This window comes from Canis lupus, chromosome 2, assembly GCF_003254725.2.
Source record: "Canis lupus dingo isolate Sandy chromosome 2, ASM325472v2, whole genome shotgun sequence".
NCBI lineage: Eukaryota > Metazoa > Chordata > Mammalia > Carnivora > Canidae > Canis > Canis lupus.
The window spans coordinates 28,333,218-28,342,773 of record NC_064244.1 but is presented as its reverse complement, the minus strand read 5'-3'; the positions used below and the strand labels follow the sequence as shown (position 1 = coordinate 28,342,773).

At 61.2% G+C, this 9,556-nt stretch overlaps 1 protein-coding gene across 1 annotated transcript in view; it reads left to right on the top strand.

Moving 5' to 3' along the window:
* Window positions 1-5,449: 5,449 nt before the first annotated feature.
* The window catches only part of PFKFB3 (6-phosphofructo-2-kinase/fructose-2,6-biphosphatase 3), a 146,825-nt gene continuing 142,718 nt past the window's right edge, over window positions 5,450-9,556 (top strand). Inside the window, exon 1 of the transcript XR_007405867.1 lies at window positions 5,450-5,578. The gene's annotated coding sequence lies outside the window, so the exon portion shown is untranslated. The remainder of the gene's footprint in view (window positions 5,579-9,556) is intronic.

Genomic DNA, 9,556 nt, shown 5'->3' with positions numbered 1-9,556 from the left:
TCCCGGGTTACCAGCTGCCCTACTCATGTCCCTCGTGTGGCACAGGAGGCCACCCCGGGGCCCGCATCCCCATTTGGGCCTCACGTGTCTGCAGCTGCCTTTCAGCAAGAACGCTTCCTCTGTGTGCCTTTGTCTTTCACGGTTTTGACATTTTTGAAGAACCATCTGCAAGTTATTTTTGTCGCGTCGTCTAAAGGGTGTCACGTCTCCTCACGGGCAAGTTCGGGTTATTGCGTTTGGGGTGAGAGTATGTCACAGTACTGTGCCGGGTCCTCAGCACGTCATGTCAAGCGGCACCTGATGCCGGTTTGGGCCCTTACAGGTGACGTTAGCTTCGAGGATGTGGTCGAGGAGGCTTCCAGGCGTCTCTACCGCAAAGTCCCCCCACCCTTCCCCTTCGTAATTCGCAAGTACCTTGGGGGAGATACTTGGGGACCGTTGATCTTTCTCGCTGCGCTTTTGCTGGCTGATCCCCTCACCCACCGACAGGCCTGCTATGAAACAATTATGCCTGTGCTTCTCACCAAACAGCGACTTTTCTGGCTCCGTGATTCCTTCTGCGTCTATTAGCTAGGATTCTGACCATGTCCATAAATTCTAGAATTTGTGAGGAAGAGCTTTTCCTCCTCCCTTATATATTTATTCAATTTTTAAAAAAAATTTATGTCAGTATGGACTCCTGGGTTCTTACTTTATTCTCTGGGTCACAGTCCATTACTACCATGCGTTATCTTCTGGCTCAGGTTGGCCTCTGTGTCTTCTGGACACGTCCTCGTCATTTGTTGGCACCTCGGCAGAATGATTACTTATTTTGGGGGGCACCACAAAACCTTCCCGGCTCCTCTTGTGTCTCGCTGTTCCGATCCTCCCAGGTCTCTTGGTTCCTTTGGTGGGAGACTGGTATTACTGTTTACAGTTTTCTCCTGATGAGAAAATCTATGTGGATCATCGATTCTTTCATAGTTACCTACGTAGACATGCGTGTGCACGCACACATGCACACACACACTCACAATTTGGTAATGGACAGTTAGGGAGCTCATCCCCAGGCAGCTGCATTTCCCTTGTCTCACTCGACCCCACAGATGCTCAGCTCCGACATTCCTGGGCCGGCCCACATGCTCCCAGCCTGCACCTCCCAGATGCTCCGAATGGCTTCTCTGCTCTTCTGGGACCCCAGGGACCCTGTTCCAGCTCTAACAACAACAACAACAATAAAGCCAGCTACCTTTCATTGAGCACTTGTGCTCCAGGAAAATATGATTTCATCGAATCCTTACAGCAATCTATGAAGAACACATTACGCCCATTTTACAGACAAAACACTGAGGCTGGAGGAGGGTATGTCACAGAGCATAGGAAGCCGCGGCAGGGTTCCCACCAGTCTCTTCCCTCCATCCCTGCTCTGTCGGACCCATCCTAGGGCTGGCTCTCAGCAGGACCCCAGGTCCTGGAAAGCTGAAGGAAGCAGGAGCTCCCCACTAAGGGAACCAGGCTGAGGGGCATGGGGCAAGGGGGTGCCCTGCAGTGGGGACGCCCCCCGCTGGACTCTCCACAGGGGGATTCCGGTGGAGGTGGGGCAGGGCCCTGCTGCTCCCAGTCCCCAGGCACTCCCTTTCCTTCCTTCCTCCTTCAAAGGCTCATTACCGCTGCTCCCTGACCCCATCAAAAGGTTCCCTCCTAGGGCCCTAATTCCTTCGTTGGAGACAAAACCTTACCTTCTGCTAAAGAGGGAAGGCTTGGAGATGCAAATTCTTGCTAGGGAAAGGCCCCCCGCCAGGGAGGAACTGCCAGGGTAGAAAGCCATAGATCTCTTCTACTTGCATGTTACCCTCCCTGTGGGGACAGCATGAAAGAGGTCTGGGAAGGGGGCCCTTCTCCTCCTGCAGTAAGAAAACCCGAGGCTAGGGGCCTGGCGCTTCCTGCCCCAAGAGCCTGCGCAGGGTGGCACCCAGCAGCATGCACGGATGCCCGAGGGGGAGGCTGGCTGGTGCCCTGGGTGAAAGGAGCCCCCAATTTTGATCCAGTCCCGCCAGGGCCCTTCCCCTTCACAGCCCGGTTCCACGCTCCTCCCTGGGTCTCTGTCGAGGAGAACTAGCAACATCCCGATCACCTGAGAAGCTTGCTAGCGGCGCAGACTCCTGCACCCTCACCCCTGGCCCTACTAAATCAGAAACTGCTGCGGAGGCCCAGCCACCCCGTTACCCACCCAGCCTCCAGCCCGCTCCCCTGCCCGCAGCGCCTCTGTTCTCCGGACCTCAGTGACCCCACCATGCCCCTGACGGCCACCGTTCTAAAGTGACCGGCACTGGGACCCACAGGAAGAGTTGAAGCTGGCCCGGCAACACTCCTCGGTTCCCCCAGGGTTCCAGCCACTAGATTTCCAGGCGCCCCTTTGCTGTTAAATGCTCCTCAGAAGAGCAGGGTTAAGTCCATTAGCCTGAGAGCAGAAATGTGAGCGGACACGGGTTGGGGGTTCAGCGAGTAACGACACGATGACTTCACTCTATGATTCCCACTATATTGTTCACGGCGCCTGGGAATATATTCTCAATCTAAAATTGCTTCACGTCTTGCCTCCACGTGAGCCCGGGACGCCAGGCCCCCCACCCGGCCCAGCTGCCCACCCCGCACCTGGTCCTGGCTGCCATGAGCAGATCCAGTTTTTCCCGCCACTCGCTTATCTCTTGTGCGGACTCCCTTGTGCGGAGGACACACTCTTTGAGTTCTGAAATGCCACCATCATGGCTGATTCTGATTGGGAGCGAAAGAATGTCCCCGGGGTTATTAACAACAGCTGACGTCCTGGAGGGCTGCTGCTCCACAGTGACAGGTGCAAGGCAGCCCAGAGTCCCACCCGTGCTCTTGTTCCTCTAGAGGACTGCGGCCAACGCGGGGCCATCGGGCTCCGTGAGCCCGGACCGGTTTTCCTCTGGAGGCTCCTGAGACGCAGTGTGTGGGGTGTCCCCGCCGCCGGCAAGCCCGTTCTCCAGGGGTCCCGCAATCCTGTTCAGTTCTGACATAACTCCCTGGAGTTAGCACAGACCCCACAGGGGAGGTAGGGGGCTCAGCCCCCCAAGACCACCCCCCACTTCAGATGCCAGTGCAGCTGCTGGGCACCAACTCTTCTGTCCAATTGGGCTACAAAGTCAGGGAGATCCAGAACTTTCCCTCTTTCAGGGTTGATAATCTGCTAGAGCTGCTCACAGAACTCAGAAAAGTGCTTTATTTGTTATTATCAGTTTATTATAAAGGATACGACTCAGGATCTGCCAAGTGGAAGAGATGGCTAGGACGAGGCGAGAGGGTACAGGTGCACCGACTGCCCGTGCCCTGAGCTCGCCACCCTCCCAGTGCCTCCCCGTGCTCACCAACCTGGAAGCTCTCTGAACCCCATCTTTTAGGGGGGTTAATGAGGTTTCATTATGTTGGTGTGACTGACCACTCATGATCCTCCTCATTTTTTCTTTTTTTTAAAGATTTTATTTATTTATTCATGAGAAACAGAGAGGAAGAGACATAAGCAGAGGGAAAAGAAGGTTCCCTGCGGGGAGCCCGATGAGGGAACCAATCCCGGGACCCTGGGGTCACGCCCTGAGCCGAAAGCAGATGCTCAACCACTGAGCCACCTGGGTGGCCCAGACCCCACTCATTTCCCAGGCCCTCTCTCCTCCCTGGAGGTGGAGGGGTGGTGCTAAAAAGTCCCAACCCCCTAAGCATGAGGTGGTCTTTCTGGCCACCAGCCCCTATCCCAAAGCTGCCTGGGTGCCCCGGCCACCATCAGTCCTTCCACGATCACGCAAACACTCCCTCCTCCCTGTGGAGATTCCAAGGTTCCCATGTGCCAGGAACTGTGGACAGGGACCAAATGCAGATTTCTTATTGCATCACAGCCACATGAGGTCTCATGAGGCAGTAAAGGTGCCAGGTACAAGGAAGGTGGGCCCACCCACTCCAAAGTGCACGTCCTCTGGCTTCACTGTGACGTGTGGCTGGACAGTTCTGAGATGTGCGGTCTTGCACACTTTATCGGGCCTTAGATAAAATTTGCTTTCCTTGGCGTGTGAGTCCATGGAGTAAAGTGCAAGTCCACCAGAGGGTACAGATGTGGCAGGGGAAAGGGTAGAGGGAGGTGATAATCTCTCAAAACACCGCCCCATCCCTCACTTCCTGTTCCTCTTACACAGACTCACACCCACTCTCAGGAGGCCTGTGGCACAGGAGCCGAAGCCTGAGAGCTCATGGTCCCAATCTCCAGCCAGGCCCATGCGACAGTGGCTTTCCAGAAGGTTCCACCACGGCCATGTCCCAGGCCCACTGGCAACACCCTGTCTGAACAAGCAGTGACTTTCTTCCCTGAGACATGGGCTCTGAGCCTTTGAATGCAGGGCAGGAGTTTGGGCTGCTCTACCCACAAGGGAGAATAGGCTAAGAAACTGTGACCAAGAAATGATCAAAAACAAACAACTGACTTTTCGGTTCACCCGTATGGGTTTTTTTTTTTTTTTTTTTTTTTTTTTCATTTCATAGAAAGTGGGAGGGGATCCCTGGGTGGCTCAGCTTGTGGTGCCTGCCTTCCGCCCAAGATGTGATCCTGGAGTCCTGGGATGGAGTCCTGCCTCCCTGCATGGAGCCTGCTTCTCCCTCTGCCCGAGTCTCTGCCTCTCTTTCGCTCTGTGTCTTTCATGAATAAATAAATAAAATCTTAAAGAGAGAAAAAAAAAAGAAAGTGGGAGAAATTGCTATCAGCATGCGTGTCTCAAATATTAATTAGGTCAGGAGATCGTTCCTAATATCCTTTCTTCAAACTGCAGCCTAAAGTAGCACTTTTCACAAGAAATAGCTCTCACCTGAAGGAAGGGTGACCGGCCTGATGAGATATTTGATCCCATCAAACAGCACTTCCAGGTGCTGGCCTTCACAGGGACGAGCCAAGTGCGGGGAGGTCTCCCTCCTGCCTCTGCGCGTCGCGGTGATTTTTAAGTTCTTTTTGACATACTTACTGCCCTGCGTGCAAAGTGCTGGTCTGGGTTCCCCAGGACCCGGGGACCACAGAGGGCGGGATTGAATGTCAGAGGTGGGGGCTGCTGGGGCGCAGGAGCCCCGGATGGGAAGGCTTTTGCAGGAGGGTGCTCGGGAGGCTGCCTGCGGGGATGCACTTTGCGCTTTTGCGGGGGGGGGGGGCGGGGGGTCCCTCCATCCGTCCTTTAATTGCAGTTCAAGCTGGAGGCGTCCCTGTACCCGCCCTGTGTGCCCGCGGACACCGGCTGAAGTTGCCCAAGCCCTTCCCAGGCCAGCGGACGCGCGGCCCCCCGGCGCCGGCAGCGCGGGGGTTAAGCGGCTTCCGCGGGGCCCGCCCCGGAGCCCGCCCCGAGCCCGCCGCGGAGCCTCCCTGCGGCCGTGACGCGCCCGCTCGGCCCAAATACGTCCCTCCTCCGCCCGCCCCCCGCCCTCGCCCGCCCTCGCCCGGGGCCCGCAGGCGCCCCCGAGCCGCGGGGCTGCCATTCGGACGTCGCCCGGCCTCGGTGTCCCGGGCCGGCCCCGCGGGGCGCCCCCTCCGCGATGCCCTTCAGGAAAGGTAGGCGCGCCCCCCGCGCGGAGCCCCCGCCCCGCAGCCCGCCGCCCGCAGGTCCCCGCCTCGGTGCGCGCCGCCCCCCGCGCACCCCGCCCAGCCTCCCCGGACCCCCCGCGCACCCCGCCCGGCCTCCCCGGACCCCCGCGCCTCCTCCTCCGCCCTCCCCGGACCCCCCGCGCACCCCCACCCGGCCTCCCCGGACCCCTGCGCACCCCGCCCGGCCTCCCTGGACCCCCCGCGCCTCCTGCCTGGCCCTCCCCGGACCCCCGCGCCCTCCTCCTCCGCCCTCCCCGGACCCCCCCCCGCGCACCCCACCCGGCCTCCCCGGACCCCCGCGCCCCCGCACCCTCCCCGCGCACCCCCGCACCCTCCTCCCGGGCCCCGCCCGCCGCACGTGCCCCGCGCACCCCGACTCGGAACCAGCCCCGCCTTGGACCAACTGCGTCCAAGTCCGGGGGCGCCGGTGGGGCAGGTTGGCACCGCCGGGGGGGCCCTCGGTGGCGGCCCTGGGTCCCGGGGAGGGTCGGGCCAGGGCGCGCCGTGCGGAAGGCGGCTCTGTGTGCGAGTCCTGCCGCCGCCCGCCTCTGCCCTCGGACTCTCGGAAGTCCTCCGATCCCTGGTGAAATGGACCTGAGTGGGGATGACTGCGTGGGGGGCGGGGGGGGCAGTGCTCAGAAAGCACCCAGGCCGAGGGACGCGAGGTAGGCCTGGCCGGCAGCACCTGCCCACCCGGGGCCCTGCCTGGGGCGCCCCACCTGGCCCACCTGCAGGCCCGACCCGCGCCCCCTCTGCAGGGGCGGTGGCCCCAAGATGCTCCACGGCCCCCTGTCCCGGAAGGGGGTCCCCGTTGCATTTGGCCTCCTCTTCCGGGCAGGATGAGGGAGGCCCTGATGCCCCCAAGTCCCCACCGAGCCGGCTGGGAGACTTTTACTTTGCCATCAGAGCCATGGGACTCCTTCCCTTTTCTGCCCTGTTGGGAGGGGCTCGGCTGGGGTGAGCCCCTGTCACTGGGAACCCCAGGCCTCTGCACCCGCCTGGGCGCCAGGCCCCGTGAGAAGTGAGTGGGAGGAAGCATGTGCTCCCTGCCGGTGCCTGGACCCAGCCGTGTGGCCGGCACCCTGTTCCCTGGGTCCCCTGCGCACCCTCTCTTCCCTCAGCGGTGAAACAGGTTCCTGCTGTGGTGGCGGCGAGGCCCCTGTGGCCTGTGCGCCTGGCCCAGAGCCTGAGATGCCGCGGGGGCCGAAGGGGGGTGCTTGGCACTCCTTGTTCCTGGGGGGATGGTGAGAAGTGAGGTGACTGAGGTTCTGCGGTGCTGATGACACCTGCTTCCCGTGCTGACTGTCCTCGTCTCTGCGATGCTATGACAGCCTGCCGCCCTTGTCTGGAGGTTCCCTCGGAGCCGCAGCGGGAGTACCCGTGGATGGCCGCCTTCACCCCCTCTCTGCCCGCTGGTCCCCGGCTCTGCTGGCAGGCTTCCAGAAGGCAGAGATGCCTGTGGGCTGGGCACCGCACTTGCTGCAGGGGCGCGGGGAGGGGGGGGTGGGGGAGGGCAGAGGGGCTTGGGCGCCCAGATAAAGCACCGGGGCTGCTAAGGGAGTTTCTCTGTGAGGTTGCACTTGGCGGTGGCACCGAACGATGCCGATGGCGCAGGACCGCACACTGGCCGCTGCTCAGTGCTAAGCTGTGTTGGGTTTTTCGATCTGAAGAGAACACTGCTGCCGGAGGGAAGATGCGCTTCCCCCGTTCTGTGGATGCAGTTCCTGAAGGTCCAGGATGTGAGGAATAGCCCTCAGCTGGGTTTTCCGGGAGCCTTGGTGGCCAGCCGGGGGCAGGGACTCTGGAGGCCTCGCGTCCCAGGCAGGGCTTCCCCGCCTTGTCCAGGTGTGATCTCCTACTTGGTGGAAATGTCCCGGAGACCGGGTTTGTTCAGGGTTGTGGTGGGACATGGGGTGCAGCTGCTGCAGGGCTGGAGGTCGGCCTGGGAGGGCGCTCAGCACCCCAATCCTGGAACTGCCCAGATGGTGGAGACTTCAGGGCAAGTACTCTTTTATGTCTTTTGGGATTTTTGAGCCGCCTGGATGTATTAACTATCCAAAAAAGCAATTTAAGAAAGAAGGAAGGACTTTCCTGGCCCCCCTCCCAAGATGACCCCAAGCCAGATGGGGAAGGACTTCCTTCCGGCCAACCTCTAGAACGGCACCTTCCCTGGCCCTGTCTCTGCGTCCTGACAGCTAGCGTGCAGAGCCTGGACTCTGCATTCGGGGCACATCAGCCGTTCCTCCCACACTCAGGGCACAGGATCAGCACCTGGGATCCTGGGCTGCTGACCTGTTTCTCACCAGACCCCGTGGGTAAAGCGTAGGAAGGCCACAGAAGAGAGCGCAGGGCCCCCTGGCGTTACCACCTCAGGCCTCAGGGCCGAGGAGCCGGTGGCCTGATTGGAGCCCCCCACCCCGAGGATTGAAGAGCCCCCAGAGAGCGAGCACACTGGAAGGATCCTCCGACCTCTGCCCCTCCTGCCCTCTGACCTCAGGGCACCGCAGCCAGAGGGCCAGGGGGCCCACGGGTGTCCTTGCAGGTCCGCCTCCTAGGACGCAGCGCTGGGCGGACTCCCCTTTGCTGGAGGGTGGATCTGGTGAGAAAGCTGGTCCAGCCCGGGATCTCAGGTATTGGGACTGAGCAACACGGCTGATGTCTCCCGAATGCAGAGTTCAGGGATTGCACGCTACATCATTCATTCGTTCACTCATTTGTTCATTCGGTCCTTCATCCTCTAGATTGAGGGCTTGCTCTGCGCCAGGCACAGGCAAGGTGCTAGCTGAACACGCGTGGCAGTTCCCTCCCTGGGCTTAGGCTCCACGGCCTGCATCTGCAGCCTGGTCCAGGCGCCCCCCACCCCCACCCCAGCTCCCGCAGAATCCCAGCCGGATGACCTTCCCCACGGGTGATGGTGACCTTCCCCACGGGGTGGGTCGGGGTGAAAGGCAGATGCTCGGTCTTCTCTTGGTTCCAGGGTGATGGTGGCCACGGATGGGGACCAGGGCTGGGTCTGGAGAAGTGGGCCTTGAGATTGGGATGGGGCAGGAGGAGGCCCGGGCTGCCCTGAGCACAGGAGGGGTGGGGGTGGTCAGGAAAGCTGGGGCCAGACGCCAGGAGGGGGGCCACACCTGTCTGGGGGAGCTGGGGAGCCAGGTGGGGCGTGGGATAGGGACTCTTCCTCTGGGGGGCTCCACAGGTGGAGGTGGCCACTTCCCCTGCGACTATGGGTGCTCTGCTCCAAGGCCAGGGTCTCCGCTGAGTTCCTAGGGCCCTTTCTGATTGACAAGCCTGCAAAATGGTCTTCAGGGAGCAGGGTCCCAAGGATTCTACACAGCACCCCCTCGGAGGGGGTGGGGAATTGGAGTGCAGCCCCCCTCGGAGGGGGTGGGGAATCGGAGGTGCAGCCCCCCTCTGAGGAGATGGGGAATTGTGGGTGCAGTCCCCCCTTCAGAGGGGGCGGGGAATTGGGGGTGTAGCATCCCTGGGAGGGGATGGGGAATGGGGGGGAGGCTTGGAGGCCCGTAGGGAAACCGAGCTAGCGTTCTGTACACGCCCACACCCGGAGAGCCTTCCATGGGTTCACTTGTCCTCACAGCTACTGTGTGACGCACGTGGCATCGTTTCCATCATGACAATGAAGACCCGCGGCCGTGGGGATCATGCAGCTGGGCTGGGTTCCCGCGTGGAGCCATGTGTGCACCAGGGCTGCACACTGTGTGCTGCGCCTCCGCGGCCTTGCAGGACTGGTGGGGACGAGGTGGGAGCTGGTCACCACCGGGAGGCCCGTGGCAGCCGCTGTGGCCTTCCCACGAGCTGAGCCATGAGCGGAGACCTTGGCGCTCACCCCAGTACCCTGCGGGGGTTGCCGCGCCACCAGGCCACAGGCCGCAGCTGCTGGGCAGTGTCCGGGGACGCTCGTGGTGGCACCGAGGGAAGCACGCG